At 39.6% G+C, this 20,782-nt stretch overlaps 1 protein-coding gene across 1 annotated transcript in view; it reads left to right on the forward strand.

Moving 5' to 3' along the window:
* ZRANB2 (zinc finger RANBP2-type containing 2) overlaps positions 1-20,782 on the forward strand; it is a 93,068-nt gene that overhangs the window by 21,959 nt on the left and 50,327 nt on the right. The gene's annotated exons all lie outside the window — the stretch shown is intronic.

Raw genomic sequence — 20,782 nt, forward strand, 5'->3', positions numbered from 1 at the left:
AATTTGCATTTGTCTAATCAGTAGTGATTTAGAGCATTTTTTTCATATGATTATAGATGCCTTTAATTTTTTTTCATTTTAAAATTGTCTGTTCACATCCTTTATCAATTGGGGGGTGACATGTATTCTTATAAATTTGATTCAGTTCTCTCTATATTTTAAAAATAAGCTCATTATCAGAAACATTAGTTGTAAAACATTTTTCCCAGCTTTCTTCTTCCCTTCTAATCTTGGCCACATTGATTTTGTTTGTGCAAAAACTTTTTAATGTTAATGTAATTAAAGTTATCTATTTTGTATTTCGTGTTGTTCTCTAGTTCTTCTTTGGTCATAAATTCTTTCCTTCTCCAAAGATCTTGCCTTTCAAATTTGCTTATAGCATAGCTTTTTACACCTAAATCATGTATCCATTTTGACATGGTATGATATGACATGACATATAGGTCTATGTCGAGTTTCTGACATATTATCTTCCAGTTTTTTCAGCAACTTTTGTCACACAGTGAGTTTTTATCCCAAAGCTAGCGTCTTTGGGTTTATCAAACAGAAGCTTACTATAGTCATTGATTATTGTGTCATGCGTATCTAACCTATTTCATTGATCAGCCACTTTGTTTTGTTAGTCAATATAAGATAGTTTTGCTGACTGCTGCTTTATGACAGACTTTTAGCTCTGGTATGGCCAGGCTACTGTCCTTTGCATTTTTTTTTTCATTAATTCCCTTGATATTCTTGACTTTTTCTTTTTCCAGATGAATTTGTTACTTCTTTTAGCTCTATAAAGTAATTTTTAGGCAGTTTGATTGCTATGGCATTGAAAAAGTATTTAGGGTTAGAGTTGGGGTTATTGAATTATTAAATGAACAATTTTCCAATTGTTTAAATCTGACTTTATTTGTGTGAAAATTGTTTTGTAATTGTGTTCATATAGTGCCTGGGTTTGTCTTGCAGGTCGATACTTAAATATTTTATTTTCTCTATAGTTATTTTAAATGGAATTTGTGTTTCTATCTCTTGCTGCTGGGCTTTGTTAAAAATATATAGAAATGCTGATGATTTGTGTGAATTTGTTTTATATCTTGCAAACTTTGCTTAAGCTGTTAATTGTTTTAAGTAGATTTTTAGCTGATTCTCTATAATTCTCTAAATATATCATATCATCTTCAAAGATTGATAGTTTTATCTCCTCATTGCCTATTCTAATTCCTTTAATTTCTTTTTCTTTTCTTATTGCTAAAGCCAACATATCTAAAGTAATGTTGAATAATAGGGGTGATAATGGGTTTCCTTGTTTTACCCCTGATCTTATTGGGAATGTGTCTAGTTTCTTTCCATTACAAATAATGCCTCTAATTGTTAAGTTTTAACTTGTATCAATTAAGATTATCCCGCACTTTGAAATTTCTACCCATCATTCCTAATTCAGTCCTTTGAGGACAAGCAGACCACTTCTACTTTCTCAGAAATTCAAAAATTTAGTGAATAGAGTTTTGGAATAAGGAAAACCTGAGTTCAAATCCTGCCTCAGTTAGTTAATAAGATATGTGACACTGGGAAAGTCATGTAAGCTGTCTCCTCAATTTTCATCATCTGTAAAATGAGAATAATAATAATAGTACCTATCTTCCAGAACTGTTATGAGGATCAAATGAGATAAAAACAAAAAAACACTATGTAAATGCTAGCTGTCATTATTATTATTTTTACACATGAAACCCCTTCAAATATTTAGAGACAGCCTTCTTTTCTCCAGATTACCTATCTAATTAACTTAGTTTTTCTCAAACTCATGAAAGACAGCACTCAAAAAATATCATTTTTCTTATTCTTTCTTTACATTGATGAGAAAGGAACATAAGACAAGAATACTTGCTGGTATTAGGGATTTGTTCCAAAAAAAATATTCAAAGGACAAAGATTTTTTTGTTGTTATTGTTTATTTGTTTTGTTGTTGTTGTTGTTTATTTGTTTTTTTTGCTAAGGCAATTGGGGTTAAGTGAAGTCACCCTCTATCAATTAGCTCCATTGTCTCCTTATCTCCTCTAGTTGCTAGTACAGAATCTCCAGTTTGTTCAGGGTCACACAGCTAGGAAGTGTTAAGTGACTGAGGCTAAATTTGAACTCGGGTCCTCCTGACTTCAGGACTGGTGCTCCATCCACTGCACCATCTACCTGCCTCCCACACACATGATAAAAACAGTTTTTAAAAACCAATATCCTTCACTTCCTTCACTCATCCTCCAGAAGAATGATAACAAATACCTTACTAGTGATAGTAAATTTAATAGTCAATAATGATGATCCTGTGTCTCTTACCTGGTAAAGTTACTCAATGGGTTATTAATTTTAATTTATGAATTCTCAGGAAGGAACCTACTAACTCCCATAAGTCGTTATGAATTCAAAAATACTATATATTCAAAAAAGAATATGCAATACAAAAGGTAAATGGAGCAGCCACAGGGTATAAGAAATTTGTAACTCTTGCACTGGATTTGGGATCAAAAGACCTTTGTTAACATCCCACTTTTGATTACTCTCTGTATCATCACAGGAAAATCACCTCATTTCTCTGAGGTTCAATTTCCTCATCTATGAAGTGAGGGATAATAAGCTATAACATTACAAAATGAAACCTGAAATAAAAGCCAGCTCTTATTGAGTGTGAAAAGAACTAATTTCTTCTTTTTTGTTGAATAGTATCATGTGGATGACATAGATACTAAACTCCTTCCTATACTCCATCATCACCACTATTGAGCCCTCTTTGTAATATAAAGAAAAAATATTAAGGTAACTCAATCAATACATTTGACACCTTGTACAGCATTCTATACCCATAATCCCCCAAGCTATCCACGGAGAGGAAGGAAATTTGTTTCACCATTTGTTCCCAGGGGCCAAAATTAGTCATTACCACTAATTAGAAACCACAGTATTATGTAATGCTTCTTTCTTTGCCCAATGCATCAGCTGCTATAAATATTCCCAAGATTTTCTGAATCTCTCCTTTTCTTCATATCTTCCATTGCATCCATATGTCACAGTTTATTTACATATTACCCAATCAATGAGCAAAAGTCTGTTTCTTTTTTTCTTTTGCTGTAACCATATCTGCTATCTTTCTTTCTATCTTTCCCCCCCCCCCTCCCCTTATTAGTTCCCTTTTATGTGTTATCTTCTCCTATTCAAATATAAACTCCCTTGAGGTTAGGAATTCTCTTTCTGCTTTAGAGCAGTGCCTGGCATATCCTAAGCCCTTAATAAATGCTTGTTGACTTGACTTTGATGGCCTTCAAATATATAACTAGCAGCAAAATCAACGTAGCTACATTTTCATAAGGCACTTGATACTATGTCCTTGTAGATAACTGGAGTGATCTGAGCACTTAATGATAAGAGCACAAATGGGTGGATCAATAGCTGATTGAACAAATTAACTCAAAGAATGCTGATTAGATAATTAGGAAGATCTCAATTATTCAGACACTGGGCTCTATCTTTCTCAACTTGAGCACTAGGATAGGAGTCAGAGCACCTCAGTTCCATTTTTCAGCTTTTCTATTTACTATCTATATGACTTTGTGAGTCACTTCTCCCATATGTACCTGTGTTCCATTATTTAAAAAATAAAGGATTTAGATTTAATTATTTCTAAGTTCCCTTCTAAATCAAAAGTATGAGCAACATTTTTATCACATTTAAGTCTGTGGTTTAACTGAAAAGCAACTGTAGAATGTTTCCATTTGCTGATGACTGACTATCTCTGCAAAGTCATACAAAGCTCTTTCAGTTGAGTGTAGTTCTATGTCCTTTGATTCATTTATTATCATTACATATTAATTTCTTATAAAGAGACTGAATATAATGGGAACAAGGGCACGACAAGAGTGACACATGATCACAGGGCAGGCTCATTCCCCTGTCACGATTATGAAAACCAATGAAAAATATGTAGATATGGCCAAGAACATAATCAGGCCAAGTACATAAAACAAAACAAAACAAAATAAAAAGGAAAAGGGATGATGACCTTGTTTCCTAACCTTCTACAAATAGTATTCTTTATAATCTTCATGCTTATACTTTCCCCTCCCCTTACACCCCAGCCCCATTGATCTATCAAACTTAGGGACAGAGTCACCTTGTTGATACCATTTTGAAGTCCTCAGTCAGAAAGAACTCTGAATACCTTGAATGGAAGCAAAGTTATCTTAGAATAAGTGCTCAGATGGGATAATACTTTATAGATGAAAAATCAATGACTTGAGGAAATTAGTTGAGTTCTCCAAGGTCAAACAGCTAGTTAGTGGCTGAGGTCCCCCATAATCTGACCCTAATTCATTTAACCAGATAGATAATCGTCTTCTTTCGATGCTGTTGCTCAGATAGCCACAACATCTTTCCCCTTTGACCCTCTTTGTTCAACCTTTGTCCAACCTTCTCTCAGTCCACCCTCCCAGGGTTCAAGCATCAGAGACCTAGCCAAGAGCAGACTCCCTGAGGTCCATCAACAAAGCTCCTGGCCCCTTGAATCTGCATCTTAACTTCAGAGAAACACTTGACCTGACACAAACCCAACTACACTAAAGGGAACAGAAATGCCCCCAAACAGTCTCTCTATTGGCTTTTCCAGAAGGGCAGCAACTAGAGCCATATGATAAAAGCACAAAGCAAAAAAAAAGAAGGAACATCAGGACCAGGAGCAAGCAGAGGCAAACTCCCAGAGGCCTCTCCTACTTGCCCATTCTGGCCTTTCCCACAAGATATAATAGAATTCACAAAGGTCAGTCAGTTTGTCAACTGTCCATCAGCACAGAATCTAACACAGTCTGTGACAAAGCTCTATTTCCTCCCTGGCACAAAAGCAACAGAACTTCAGAATTTCACAGCTAGCTTTGTTCCCTCACCCTTCGGTGATTGTTAACACTTGAGATGCAGGGACCATGTCATGGAAGAACTTCTGATAAATAATGAGGATGCAGAGCCCAAACCTCCTTTTACCCTAGACTTCAGGGAAGGCCTTTCAAAGGGTTCAGAAAAGAAAAAAACAAAGAGAAGGGGGGAAAAAAACAGACTATGGCAGGATCCCGTGGTGAGGGACTCTGAAAGGGAAATTATAGTAAAAGGGTATGAGAGATTCTGAAGAACTAAATTCTGGTGACAGGGTCACAATCAATTCCAATAAGGAGTAAAATGGGGATGTCGCTAAGAAATCGATATCATTGAATAAGGACTTCATTGACAGACTCATTTTTTTCTTTAATGACACATACAAGAGATAAAAGCAAAGATAGATAACTTGAGGATTGATGAATGCAATAAAGTGGCAAAGCCTTCCATGGATTTTAAAACAGCACCTGAGTAAGCTCCCTTTATGTTTAAATCAAAAGGGAGATCAAGGAAGAGGGTTTTATTTTTGTGTATTTTATTTTGTAGATTTCTGGGTGTTTCTTAAGATTTCCAATAGAATGAGGAGACTTTCAGTTTTGTATTCTTTTCCCCATTCCCTAGCACAGGGCTAGCTCACAGTGGGCATTTAATGAATGCTTCTGGTTTGGATAACTAATTAATGACTTCATAAAAAACAAGACAACGAGATTAACTTATTTCCTTTCATTCTTTTTTGTCGACTGGTAGTTCAAATGAATGTTGCCAGTGCAGATGATTTAAATTTCAGCAAAGCATTTAACAAGGTCTCTCACAGTAGTATCCTTGAGGACAAAATGGAGAAAGGCAAGCGAGGCAAAAGACGTACACTTAGTGTGATAGGCAACCAGTTGAATAGCTGGACTAAAAAAGAAATCATGATGAATAGGAGGGATGTCATTGGACTGCAGAAGACCCAATGGCTATGTTTGTAAGAGGAGGAAGAGGGGAAAATACTTCCGACTTATGAGCTCATGAACTCAACATTTATTTAATTTATTAATAAAATTCTAAAAAGATTATTTGTGAGCAGGTAGAAAAGGAAAGCAGAATCACTAAGAATCAACATGACTACCCAAAAAATAAACTGTACCACTGGTCTCAGACACTTAACACTTCCTAGCTGTGTGACCCTGGGCAATTGCCTCAGCAAAAATAAAATAAAATAAAATAAGCTATACTAGGCAGATCTCACCGGCATTTCATCGAGGCCAGATGAGGAAAAGGTCTGGAGAGAGTATTTGGCGTTTGGCAAACCATTTTCAGTGGCTCCCCATTACTTACCAAAATCCAGCTTCTGAGTCTAGCATGAAAGCACCGCTCCCATCCCCCAAAATCTATAATTTAAAGTTATGTGTCCAACCTAACTCCTACAATAACAGCAGAAGCTCATTGATTTATGCTGGGAGTGATGGGAGCCCATCTAATCCAATCCTTCCTTCTACAGATAAGAAAAGTGAGGTCTAAATGATGTGATTTTCCCATGCTACCTTTGTCTACTCCACTATTCCACCAACTCCGTTGACTATTCACTGCTCCTCAGCTTTATCTCACCCTTCTCATTTCTGCCCATTGGCTCTTATTTTCTTGTCCCATGAATGCATTTCTTCAACTTTTGTCTGCCTCAGAAACCATACAGACCCTTTCAGGTCTGCACAAAACAAGCCACTTATCCCTCTCAACTGAAATCAAACTATCCTCCCTCACGTCCTTCATACAGCATTTTATACCCCCTCCTGTGAATTCCTATTTTGTCTAGAAGCATCATTCTCTGCTAAAAACCCTCCTCCCGTGCTTCAAACCAGCTCTGCAATGACCCGGCATCTTGAAGGCTAAGTTCCAGTAAGTCCTACCAATCTAGAAAACTTTCAGGTGGAGGACAGGAAACTGATATTATAACTCTTGCCTTTGAAATCCTGAGATGGCAGGTAGTTCCACATCACACCTGGAGCTTCTGAAGTGAGGAATTAGTATGCTTTCTGGGGAGGAAGCGCATCCCCTCTCATCCCTGGGACAAAGCCCCATCACCCCTGCACTAGTTCCAGCTCTGCCAGAAGAAGAAAGGAAGGTGAGTCCAATGAGAGAGAAGAGAAAAGCTCATCTGTCCCCTCCGCCAAAGACAAGATTCCCCTCCTCCATAATTTCCCCAGTACCATTTGTATTCTAGGACCCTGAAAAGGAAGTGACAGTTAGTTTCAGCTTCCATAACTTAAAAGCAAGCAGCTCCTTAGGGAAAAAAGGAATCTGGTTCCCTGACTACAATGGAAATAAATGTATCCATCAATTATATTTATTAGATCCATGAAATATCAAAGTATCACATTCATTATATTTATAGGGTTTTTATTTATGCACAAGAAAGGACTTGAAAATAAAATAACATTTCTCTTGGGAATTATGATTAATATTTGGAGTAAAACAGATGTTTATTCAAATCCAGTAGGGAAATGTAATTAGTAAAGAAGAGCTATGTACCCTTTCTAGGAGACATTTATGGGATTCTATTCAGACCTACCTACTAGTTATAGTAATTTATAAATGCACTTTATATAATTCTGTCATTTGATTTGATTTTTTTTCCCTTTTCTATTATCTAGAGAGGCAGCAAGGAAGAATGCTGGCCCGTAATTCAGAAGCATAATGGTAACTCATGTTTCTATAGGCATGGAGAGTGGTCAGAGCAGTTACTCCTCCCCCACCTTAGAAGGTCAGTAGCACACTTATTCTTCTCCCTGTTTTGCAGGTGGGAAATGGAGGCTGAGAAAGCGGAAGTCACCTCCCCAGACCCGCTGTCCAAAAGAGCTCAGGTTTGGGAAGGAGTTGGATAATTCCCAATCTGGCGCTCTCCCAGAAGACCCCAGGCTCTAGTCTAGACAGGGAGCAGGAAAGGCAGAAGTCATCTGAGGCAGGAGGAGGCAGTAAGAAGTGTCCAAAGAGGTTGGATTGGATGGCTTCTAATGGAACTGGGAGGTAGGGGCCAGCATTATGCCCATTTTGCAGATGAGGACACTGAGATTAAGTGACTATCCCAGAATCACACAGCTATTATGTGCCTAAACAAGTGTCACACTCAGGTCTTCCTGGCGTCAAGCGCAGGACTCCATCCCACCTCTCTTCCTGTTCTTTTCTTTGTGACAGAGGAACTCTTCAGTAACAGATTCTGTTTCTGTCTCTCTGTCTCTGTCTCTGTCTCTGTCTCTCTCTGTTTCTGTCTCTCTGTCTCTCTCTCTCCCTCCCTCCCTCCCTCCTTCCCTCCCTCCCTCCTTTCCTCCCTCTCCCCCTCTCAATGAAGTCACAGAGATGTTAAGTGACTAATGTCACATGGCTGGCAGCCCCTGAGCTGGGATCTGAACCAAGCCCAGATCTTGTCTTTGATCTATGTTACCTCCAAGTCACCCAGGTGACCTGGATCAGCTGCAAGCTGAGTGATTTTTTCCTGATTATACATGAATAATCATTTAAAAAAACACACACATTTCCTTGTGAATTATATTAGGAGAGAAAATCAGAACAAAAGGGAAAAACCAATGGAGAAAAAAAAAAAAACAACAGAAGAAAAAGGTGGGGAGGGTACATAGCACATGATGATTTACATTCAGTCACCATAGTTCTTTCTGGATATGGATGGCATTTTCATCCAAAGTTTATTGGGATTGTCTTGGATCACTGAACCGCTGAGAAGAACCAAGCTGATGATCTCACAATCTTGCTGTTATTGTGTACAATGTATTCCTGGTTCTGCTTCTTTTACTCAGCATCCGTTCATGTCAATCTCTCCAGTCTTTCTAAAATCAGCTTGTTCATTTTTTATAGAACAATAATATTCCATTGCTTTCATAAGCCATAACTTATCTAGTCATTCCCCAATTGATGGGCATCTACTCATTTTATAATTCTTTGCCTCCACAAAAGGAAGCTGAGTGATTCTTAATACTCATGTTATAGATCAATAATTTTCTCTCTTGTACTAACATCTACCATAGAAGAAATGATGTTTTATTACTTAACACTAATTATTACTAATTTTTACTTTATTATTATTTTATGTTTTCCTTAATACTAAAAGTTATTATTATTATTATTATTTTGTTGTTGTTAATCAGGCAGCTGGTTGAGTATTAGAGCTGAATTGGAAAGAACTGAGTTCAAATGTAGCTTCAGACACTAGCTACAGGATTCTGCTCAAGTTGCTTTAACTTCTTTTTGCCTCAGTATCTTCATTTGTAAAACAGAGATAATAATAAATCCTACTTCTGGAGCTTATCAGCATGGATCCAATGAGATGACATTTGTAAAGCACTTTGCAAATCTTAAAGTATTATCTAAGGGCTAGTTATTCTTATTCCTGGCATTTATATAGTGCTTTTAGTGTTTGCAAAGTGTTTTCCATATGTTATCCATATCATTATCCTTTCCATTTCCCAGACAAGCTAAATGGGGCTTAGGCAGGGTAAACAAGGGGAAGAAATCGCCATCAACAAGAATTTACAGTGGGCTTCCCTTGTTCCACTTTGCCAAACTAATGTGAATATCTCTTTCTAATGAGCTGACGAGATTTGGGGGTGGAAACATTTTGCTAGAACTTTGAGGCATCCAGATAACTGGATTCCCAGATAACTGGCTCTGCATTTAAGTCTTTGAGATTCAAACTGTGGAAATCTCTTCCTATTTCCATGTTTAGCTAAATAACTGATGAAATCCAGGTATTCCTAGCATTTAATAGGCTTTGTCTGTCACTCACTGTGTTCTTCTTTTAAATTAGTTCATTGGGCTGGATGTGAGAAAGGGGAACTGTCATCAAAACTAAAAAGAACACTTCTAAGATATCACTGAATTGAGGACATTTTAATGTGGGACCAAGAAAAAAACACATTTTCTCTACTTCTTGTACCTTTCAAACTCAAAATTCCTGCCCCACGCCATGAAATTTCTGGACTAAAAGTGCCATCTAAGCTGGGCTAGAGTCACTTGTCCTACCACTGATATGGTAACATGGGGCAGTAACGTGACACTAAAGCTTGAGGAACAGGAGTCACGAGTAGCTAGTCCAAAGGAAATCGGAGTAGACTGAGTGGAATTACATTATGGTGGAAAGTGTGCTTCAAGACCAAGCAACGGAGAGACTAGAGTCTCGGTAGCCTCATTCCTGAACCTTAGATTATTTTCTCCAGGAATAGAAAGCACAGGCTCTCAGTGTGAAGAGCCTTGAATGGAACGATGTCCCCAAAATAAAATTGGGCAGGATATTAGAAAATGGAGTAGAGATAAGGGGGGTCTTCTGGGTGAGGTCCCCAAACAAAGACCAGCCCATGGAAGAAGTGCCCCCAGTGTGCAGATGCCCACTTCCCTATTTTTCTAAGACCAATGCTGGTCACTAGTCATATAACAGCATGGCACCCGGGGGGGGGCACCTTCAATTCATACATGAATCCCCCATGAAGGTTTTAGAAATTCAAGACTCTTTGAAGATCAGCATCCAATCAAAACCCCTAGTTCCCAAGCTGCCACTGGTGTGATTACTCTTATAGTCAGCCAGAGGACACCGTTAATTAAGAGCACAAGCTTTCTATCATGTCAGCATCAACCTCACAGAGTTGTTTTGAAGATGAAATGAGAAAAGAAATAGCACAGAAGAAAAAGTAGTGATACATTTCCCCCGCCCCCAAATTTAAGACATAATCCCCAGTTCTCCAACAACCTCAATTTACAGATGAGGAAACCAAAGCCGGAATAGCTTAAGGAATAGGTACCAGGTCACATAGCTAATATATGGGGTTCTAGCTGAGCCAAGCCCAGTGCTCTGTCCATTAACCCACACTGCCTTTAAGGCCATTAAGTTTATAAGATGATCAATTACTAATTGTCACATATATCGAAAACTTTGCTGCAATACTTTCTACTTCTGTAAGGTGGATGTTTTAGTCATTAGCATTAATAATAATAGTTTTTATTGTTATTTCTGACATTTATATGGCATTTTAAAGGTTTGCAAAGGGCTTTAAGTAATCTTATTTGATCCTCACAACAATATGTGAGATAGTTGCTATTATTATTCCCATTTTTCAGATGAGGAAATGAAGTCTCAGAGAGGAAGAAAAAAAAAAAAGAAAAAGAAGTGAATCACCGACAATAATTCCCAACGTGAAACAAAAACAGCCAGACTAGGTGAACACAGTCAACTTCCTCTCTTCACCATCCTTTACATTTGATGCTGTGTTTTCCCTTCCCACTCATTTGAATGAGAGATCAAATGAGGCTAAAGATAAAGAAAACTGGAAGACCTTGAACTCAGAACTCTCTGGAGAATTTGTGTCAAGCTTCTAAGCTGATGTTGATTGATTACAGTTTAATGGATATTAAGCAGGGAGATGCAGGGAAATTTTTTTAAATTAATTAAAGCTTTTTATTTTTCACAACATATGCATGGACAATTCTTCCACATTAGCCCTTGCAAAACCTTGTGCTCCAATTTTTCCTCCCCTTTCTCCACCCCTTCCCCTAGATGGCAAGTTGTCCAATATATGTTAAACATGGTAGGAATATATGTTAAATCCAATATATGCATATATATTTATACAATTATCTTCCTGCACAAGAAAATTCAAATCAAAACAGAAAAACAAACAAACAAAAAAACAAAATAAAATGTAAGCAAACAACAAAAAGAGTGAAAATGCTCTGTTGTGAACCACATTCATTTCCCACAATCCTCTCTCTGGATGCAGATGGCTCTATCACAAGACCATTGGAACTGGTCCTAATCATCTCATTGCTGAAGAGAGCCACACCCATCAGAATTGATCATCCTGTAATCTTGTTGTTGCCATGTACAATGATCTCCTGATTCTGATGCAGGGAATTTCTAACCTTAATTTAAAGCGTAGCTTCTGGCTATTGAGCCTGATCTTATTGAGCAGAAAGTTAAGATTTAAAAAATAGATTTCAATTTGTAATACATCCATGATTTGGGACGATTCTGTATTTGAATCTTGACTCCTGTTCAAGAGAAGAAGCCTTTTAAAGCTAGAACTCTGAGCACAGAAAGGAGAAAAGGCTCATAAGGACTTTTTTGTCCAATGGCCCCTGATTTTTCCTAAGAGCATCAATGGATAAAAAGCTTTGGGCTTTAGGTCAAGAGAGTGTTGACCAAATCTACTCCTCATCCTATGAAAAGGAATGAGCTCTTCTGCTGAGGGTTACAGCTGAAACCAGGAACTGAAAGGAGAGGAGCTTCCCCAAAGACCCCAGAGGTCACGTGAGAAACCAGGGGAGAGCAAATCCTGGAGACTTCATGTCCAACTGGAGACATGGGCACCACAGAAACCGAGCTCCATGCTTGAAGCTCGTATGTGTATTCACATTTCCCAATGGACAACAAGTGTTTTGGTGGAAGATTTGATGACAAATTCATGAGAAAAATTATGTGTTTCCTCCTTTTCTTGCTCTTGGCAGCTAGATGACACAGGGGTTAGAGCACTGGGCTTGAAGGAAGAACTGGATTCAAATCCAGACTCAGACATTTACTAGCTGTGTGACCCTCATCCTCTACTTTCCTCAGTTTCCTCACAGGTAAAATGGGGATAATAATAGCATCTACCTCCCAGAGTTGTTTCAAAGGTAAATGAAATAATAATTGTAGAGTGCCTGGCATGTGGTAAATGGGATAGAAATGTGAGCTATGAGGAGGAGGAGGGGGAGGAGGGAGATGTCATTTTATAAATAAATCCTTTTGCTTTTAATTAATTATATGGTCTGACTGACTACAAATGAGACCCTATCAGTGGCAGTTTGTGAGCTGAGGTTCTGATGGGATGCTGACCCTCACAGTATTTTGAACTTGGCACTTCTTGATCTGATGTGAATCAGAGATTTCCCCAGAAAAATTATAAAGTATGATGTGCCTTATGCACATCAGAGGCACTTGTAGACTCATCCCTCATCCAAAAGAGCCTATTTCTTCCTGTTCTTGTGTGTCCATAACTTTTTGGGTCGCTTTTATGCAAAATTCCTGTATAGTCTTTTAAACAGAGGAGGTTTTTACTCTGTGTCCCCAGCTGTGCTTCCCTTCCCCACCCTCAATCCTTCCCAATGACTCTCTCTCCAGCCAGGGATCCAGTGACCTCCAGTCATCTCTATTAAAACCTGCTGTCAAAGGATTTGAACCCCATTTATGCTGAAGTAAAATTGACTGACTCCTGGTGCTACTTGCTCTCAGCAGAGGATTTTACATCTTAACAGGGATCAAAGTCTTAAGTTAAAAAAAAGCATGAAGTTCCTGGGATAGAATTTCAGTCATTAGTCAGATAGGAGAGATCTTGGGGGCACGAAGGGGTCTTTCTTATGGCCAAGGTAGACACTGATGGAGATGGTTGGCTACTCTACTTGGGCCCACTAGTGCCTGAGAAGTAGCCAGATTATTTCTGTCCAAGGAAGGGCCATTTTCATAAACAAAAGTTCCTAGATTTCTTGGTTAGCCCTCAGTGATGGTTACTTAGTGATCATTTCTCCATAGGAAGCTCACTGACTCCTTTGAAGTGGGAGCTCAAAGACCTTTGACTTTTAGAAGGCTACCAGACAGAATACTTTACTGTGGGATCACTAGAATGAAGACCCAGCAAGAGAAGGAGGAGGAGGAGGAGTGATTACTGAGAAGCAGAAGGCTCAGTGCTAATGCACAGTTATTCATTATATCATAGGATTTACATTTTTTAAACAATCATTCTCTGTAATTTATAAAGAACCAAGAAAATGAGGCGAAAGCTGGGACCGATGGAAGTGGCCTTGAGAGTTGTTGCTCTTCCTGAATGGCAAACCTACGTCACCTTTTCATTGTTTGAACATGGGGGGAAATCCTCACTGTTTAAGAGAGAAAGATCACAAATGTTTATCCTGACATCCAAGCCTCTCTTCCGTCGGACCCTTGTCTGCTTTTTTGGCCCAATGACCCACGTTTGAATCTGTTCTCTTCCCTCGGTGCCTGTGTGAGCTTGCAGAAGAACTTAGGCTTCTTAGGTCTCAGTTTCCTCATCTGTAAAATGATGGGGTTGGGCTAAAGCCCCTTCCAGTTCTATATCTGTGATCCTTCTGTTCTAACATTTATAACAGAACTAAAAAAAGAATAATCAATGCTTGGATTTCCCTTCTTAGCAAAGAAACAGAAAAAGGTAGCACAGTGGAAAGGACAGTGCTCCTGAATCTGGAAATTCTGAGTTCAAATTCTTTCTCAGACATTTAAGGCTGTGTGAGAAAGGGCTTTCTCAACTGTAAAATGGGGGTAATAATGTCATGTACCTTGAAGGGTTGTTGAGATGATCAAATAGAATAATAATTATAAATAACTTAGCACAGTACCTGGCACATAGTAGGTGCTATATAAAAACTACTTCTAGGATGAAGATGAAGATGATGATGATGAAGAAATGAAATAATATTTGGTAAGCATAAAGCATAGTCCCTGGCACAAAAAAGGCCCTTAGTAAATGCTTGTTTCCTTCTTTCTTTTCTTCCTAAAGACAAATAAGATGCTCATCATCATCTCAGAGGGAAGGCATTGAGATGAAGAAGGACTGGGAAAAGATCCTTGTGGAAGGTGGGACTCTAGCCAGAAGGTGGAGATGAGGAGGAAGAGAATTCTGGACCCTGGGATATGGTTGATTCTTGTCCAGACCCAAGAGGTGGAGGGCAGTGTGTGAGGAACAAGGAGGAGATCGGTATAGGTGATGTTCTTTTCTTTTCTCCAATATAATGGTTCTCTGTGGAGGAGATTTCCTGGGAAGGTTTCTGGAAGCAGCCTTAGTTTCAGTTTGGAGTAATAATCACCTCAAATGCAGCCAGGAGTTAAAGTAGTCCTTTATTGTCTCTTCCAAAATAGCCCGGTAAGCTTTCCTTGGTTCAGACAGCTCTTGTTGCTAGTCCTTTGCTTCTGCTTCTGTCAGCTTCAGCCTCCCCTCTTCCGAATCCCCAGTTCTGCCCGACTGCAGTCTCTAGCTTGTCAATCTCTTCAACTGACTTCTCAATCTCTTCCAGTCTCTTGACTGAAACTCTAAGAGCTTCTTATATATGATCTCTTAAAGGTGTGAACCCAAAGGTTGACTCCTCCTCTGAGAGAGTGGGATTGTGGGAGGTGTAAACTTGTGAATCTCATACTGAATCCTGAAATTTCCCAAACTTGTGAGCTAATGGGTGAACTCTCAAAGGTGTAAACTTAAGCATTGTTTCTCTCAATTCCACTGAGTTATCACCTCGTTTCAAGTTCTGGCTCATAACAGGTATAAGCCTATGGGCAGGGTATAGGGAGGCTGCAAAAGTTAAAGGTCAGAAAGACCCCCAAGGCAGGAGGGCCTTGAAAAGGCAACAAGAGGATTTCCTTTTTTTTTTCCTGAGAGCACTGGGGAACTACTGGAGTTGGCTTAATGGAGGGAGATTCAGATGAGTTAACATTGACTGTCCAACTCTGCCTCCAAGCCTTTTTTTTGCCTTTTTTTTTTTTTAATTTCTCTTCTCCACATCCCTGGGCAGGGACATCTGAGCTTACAAGATCACACAGTCACAAATGTCAAAGCTGGAAGAGATCTTGTTGTCATGCAGTTGACAACACCATTTGGAGTTTTCTTGGCAAAGACACTGGCTGGCTTCTGTGCCATTTCCTTTTCCACCCCATTTTACAGTTGATGAAACTGAGGCAAACAGGGAGAAGTGCCTTTGCCAGGATCACACAGTTCCTAACTATCCTTGGATCAGATTTGAACTCAAGCCTTCCTGACTCTAACCCAGGATTCTCTTTTCACTGTACTATCTTGATGCCCTGCCTATTTAATAGCTAGAATTCATATATCATGCTCAGTTTTGCAAAACACTTTTATCTTCACAAGTACCCTGGGAAGTAAGTGCCATTATTATCCTTTTATTTTTTCTTACAGATGATGTAACTGAGGCAGACAGAGGTTAAATGACTTATTCAGGCTCACACAGTACCTGAAGCAGTCTTCCTTACTGTAGATCTAATATCTGATCACACTACCACTCCATCACATCCAGAGCCACTCACTTTCCTCTGATAACCCTTTCTTCCAAGTTTTTCCATTTCTTTTGAGGGCATAACCCATCCTCCCTTCAGTCAGCCCACTTCACACCTTTGGTATCCTCCTCAGTTTATCCCTCTTCTTCAACCTCCATACCCGGTCACTTACTAACTCTAGTTATTTCTACCTCTCTTTGCATCTACTGCTCCTCTCTACTCAAACAAACACCTTCATAAGATAGATTCTCATCTGGCCTATTGCAATAGCATCCCAGGCTGCAATTCACCCTCCATACAGTTGCCAAAATCATTTTCCCAAGCTCAATGCCAGTATGAAGCAGGGACTTAAATGCTTTTCATTATTCTTGTTAAATCCTAAACTGTTTCTGCATCGTGGAAGGCCTTGAGTCATTAGCAGCCCCTCCAAATCCCAAACCCCTGGAGCAGAGTCCCAATCTCCATCTCCAGGCCCCATATATTATTTTCTAACCTTGGATGTTTTTCCTTCTAATTGTGCCCACGGATTTCCACTCCCTAAACCACAGTTAGGGCTCCACCAAAGACTTCCTTTATCTATTCAGTTTGAAGTCATTTCATCTAACGTTGAACCAATGTGATAGTTATGCTCCCCTTATTCTAGGTTTAACATTATACTTTGGAGCTCAAGAAATTCAATAGAACTAATCAAAATTAGTTCTTAATCACAGACATGTTTGTCGGATGAACAAATGAATGAACTGACTTGCCACGGGTTGTTTGCGGTGCTGCTTTACCCTGGCTCTGTCCTTGAACTTCGCTGGCTCCCAGACTGCATCAGCAGGCTGTCGTGAATGGGGTGGGTCAGAGTCTCTGCCACTTTCTGGCAAATAATCAATGCTACTGGCAAACTTCTCAAATGTGTGGCCCCTTGGTGACTTCAAGTTTGAAGTTCCAAGCAAAGGCAAAGGAAGAAGAGTCCATATCTTGATAAAGTCCCAACTCCATCTCCTGTCCTTGACCTCATGACAAGTCGCCCTCCCCAGAGACCAATTTCCTTGAGTAGGAATAGCCAGGGTGGCTCCGGGCCATGATGATGCTTTCTCTCTGGCTACACAATGGTTGTGTGGCACTTCTCATTTCACCCAGATTTGGATTTTTCCTCGAAAGAGTTTAAATACTTTTATAAAATATTTACATCTATTTAACATGTATAGGACTGCTTGCCATCTTTGGGGAGAGGGTGGAGGGAGGGAGGGAGGGAGGGAGGGGAAAAATCGGAACAGAAGTGAGTGCAAGGGATAATGTTGAAAAAAATTACCCTGGCATGGGTTCGGTCAATAAAAAGTTATTTAATAAAATAAAAACAATATATAAAATATTTACCTTGTATGTGTTGGGTTTGTTAATAACCTTCTCTTTCCCCCTTTTAAAAATCCCTTTTCGGTTTTATCCCCAATTCATCACCTTCCTCAACCTCCATATTCCATCGCTCCATAAACCTTGTTTATTTCTACCTCTATAACATCCTCTGCATCTACTTTTTTTCTTCATTCAGACAACTCTCTTGCCAGCATCTTCTCACCTGGCCCATTGCAACAAGCATCCCCGGCTGTGATGCATCCTCCACACAGCTGCCCACATTTTTTTTAATTAGCGTATAAGCAAGCCCCCCCTTTCAGGGGGGCCGCCTCAGGAGGGATCCCTGTCCAGTAAATGGGGCGGGGGTTTCCCTCCGCACGGACAAAGAGGAGCCATGAACCATGTTCAGGAGGCCTGTGTGTGACAGCCAGGGACAAACCCGTGCCCGAAGCCCGGGGGTAGTAAGCCGGCGGGGATAGGAGGGATGGGAAGAACCTCGGGGACACTCCAGCTCAGAACCCCCGCTCCAGGTTCCGCCCCCCCCCCCCCCGGCTCTTCCAGCTGTCCATCAGCACCTGCCGGCTCTCCCACAGCGCAGCCGACTTCCTAGGAGGGGGGCTAAGGCCGGGGCGGCCGCTCTGAGCCCCGGTACTTCGGTGCGGGCTGGAGGCAAGAGCTCGCCTCTTGGGGCTGGGAGCTGACAGTCACCCAAGGTGTGAAGGCTCCAGGGCAGAAGCCTGAGGGGCCCAAGCCCGAGAAGGAGGGAGGGGGGCAGCTGCCGGAATTGGGATTCGGATCTCCCCTGGGGGTGAGATCGGGCAATGAATGTGCACCACATGTTCTCTCAATCATTCACTCCCCCACTCCGGTTAATTCATTTCTTCACTTCCATTTGCTCTCTCATTCATCCATTCACTCACTCATTCATTCATTCATTCATTCCCCCACTCCGGTTAGTTCAGCATTTCTTCACTTCCATTTGCTCTCTCATTCATCCATTCACTCACTCATTCATTCATTCACTCACTCCCCCACTCCTTAGTTTAATTCATTTCTTCACTTCCATTTGCTCTCTCATTCATCCATTCACTCACTCATTCATTCATTCACTCACTCCCCCACTCCTTAGTTTAATTCATTTCTTCACTTCCATTTGCTCTCTAGTTCCCGTCCATTCCCCATCACTCATTTCATTCTTTCCATTTCCTCCTCCACTCCGGTTGGTTTCTTTCTTCCACTTCCAATTTTTTTCCTCATTCATCCATTCACTCCACTCATTCAAATTTCATTCTTCCTCCCTCCACTCCGGTTAATTCATTTCTTCAACCATTTGCCTCTCTTCATCCATTTCCTCCTCATTTCATTCATTTTCATCCCTCCATCCGGGTTGGGTTCTTTCTTCCTTCCATTTTGCTCTCTCATTCGTCCATTCCTCCTCATTCATTTCTTTCATTCATCCTCCACTCCGGTTGGTTCTTTCTTCACTTCCATATGTTTTTTCTCATTCATCCATTCACTCACTCCATTTCCATTTCCTCCTCCCTCCTCCTTAGCTTAATTCTTTCTTCACTTCCATTTTTCTCTCATTTCATTCCATTCAATTCACTCATTCATTTCATTTCTTATCCCCCCTCCGGAGGTTGTTTTTCTTCACTTATATTTTGTTCTCTCATTCTCCTTTATCCTTCCTCGGATGGTTCTTTTTTCACTTCCATTTTGTTTTCATTTTCTCCTTCCTCACTCTTTCTTTCTTCATCATCCCCATCCTTGGTTAATTCTTTCTTCACTCATGGTTGTTTTCTCTTTCTCCTTCCTAATTTCTTCGTTCATTCTTTCCCCACTCCGGTTAGTTCTTTGTTCATTATTTGTTTTCTCTTTCTCCATTTCATATCTTCCTTGTTCCTCACCCCCATCAAGGTTTATTTCTTTCCTTCCTTTGTTTCTTTCTCCTTCCCTCCTCTTCTTTCTTTGTTTCTCCCCCATCCGGTTGGTTCTTTTTTTCCTTTGTTCTCTTCTCCATTCATAAATCTTCTTCCTTCCATCTCCCCCCCTTGGTTTAATTTCTTTTTCGTTCCTTTTACTTTCTCCTTCATCCATTTCATTTAAACTAAATTTTCTTTAATTTTCATTTTAATCCTTAGGCTTAATTCATTTCCCTTCACTTTGGCTTTGGTTCTCCTTTTTATCCATTCCTTCATCATTTCTTTATTCATACTATCCTGGTTTGGTTCTTTTTTATTCCATTCTCTTCTTTCATTCCTTCACCATCTTTTCCCTTTTTTTTTCCCCATCCAAGGTTTCCAATTCTTTTTCCTTTCCACTTGGTTTTGGTTTTTTCCTTTTTTTTTTCCTCCTCCACCGGTTGGTTCTTTTTTTATTTTATTTTTGGGTTTCCTCATTTCATTCCCAAATTATCCCTTCAATTCTTTCTTTTCCTTTTTCCACTCCATTATTCATTTCTTCATTTTCCTCCCCTCCTTCATTTCCCATTATATTTTTTTGTTCATTCCTTCCTCCCTCCGGTTAGTTCATTTGTTCACTTCCATTTGTTTTCTCATTCATCCATTCACTCACTCATTTCATTTTCCACTCACTCCCCACTCCCTTAGCTTGTTTTTCTTCACTTCCAATTTGTTTTCCTCTTCATCCATTCACTCATTCATTTCCATTTCATTCCTTCCCCCCACTCCAGTTAATTCATTTTTCCACTTTAATTTGTTTTCTCATTCATCCATTTCCACTCCTTCACTCATAATTCCCTTGTTTTTTCACTTCCATTTTTTTCTCATTCATCCATTCACTCCTTCATTTCATTCCTCCCTCCCCCACTCCTTAGTTTAATTCATTTCTTCACTTCCATTTGTTTTCTCATTCATCCATTCACTCCATTCATTCATTCCCTCCCTCCCCCACTCCAGTTTAATTCATTTTTTTCACTTCTTTTGTTTTCCTCATTTCTTCCCATTTCCACTCACTCATTTCATTTCATTTACTCCTCCCCCCACTCCTTAGTTTAATTCATTTCCTTCACTTTAATTTGCCTCTCATTTCATCCATTCCACTCACTCATTCATTTCATTCCACTCCCTCCCCCACTCCTTAGTTTTAATTCATTTTTCACTTATTTTGTTTTCTCATTCATCCATTCACTCATTTTTCATTTCCTCACTCCCCCCACTCCCAATTTAATTCATTTCTTCCACTTCCATTTCTCCCTCTCATTCTTCCATTCCACTCCTTTCATTTCATTCACTACTCCCCCCACTCCCTTATTTTAATTCATTTCTTCCTTATATTTGCTCTCTCATTCATCCATTTCACTCATTCATCCATTTCCTCACTCCCCCACTCCTTAGTTTAATTCATTTCTTCCTTATATTTGCTCTCTCTTTCATCCATTCACTCACTCCATTCATTTCATTACTCACTCCCCACTCCTTAAGTTTAATTCTTTCTTCACTTCCATTTGCCTCTCATTTCTTCATTCACTCACTC

The sequence above is a fragment of the Sarcophilus harrisii genome, chromosome 4 (assembly GCF_902635505.1).
Source record: "Sarcophilus harrisii chromosome 4, mSarHar1.11, whole genome shotgun sequence".
NCBI classification, from domain to species: domain Eukaryota; kingdom Metazoa; phylum Chordata; class Mammalia; order Dasyuromorphia; family Dasyuridae; genus Sarcophilus; species Sarcophilus harrisii.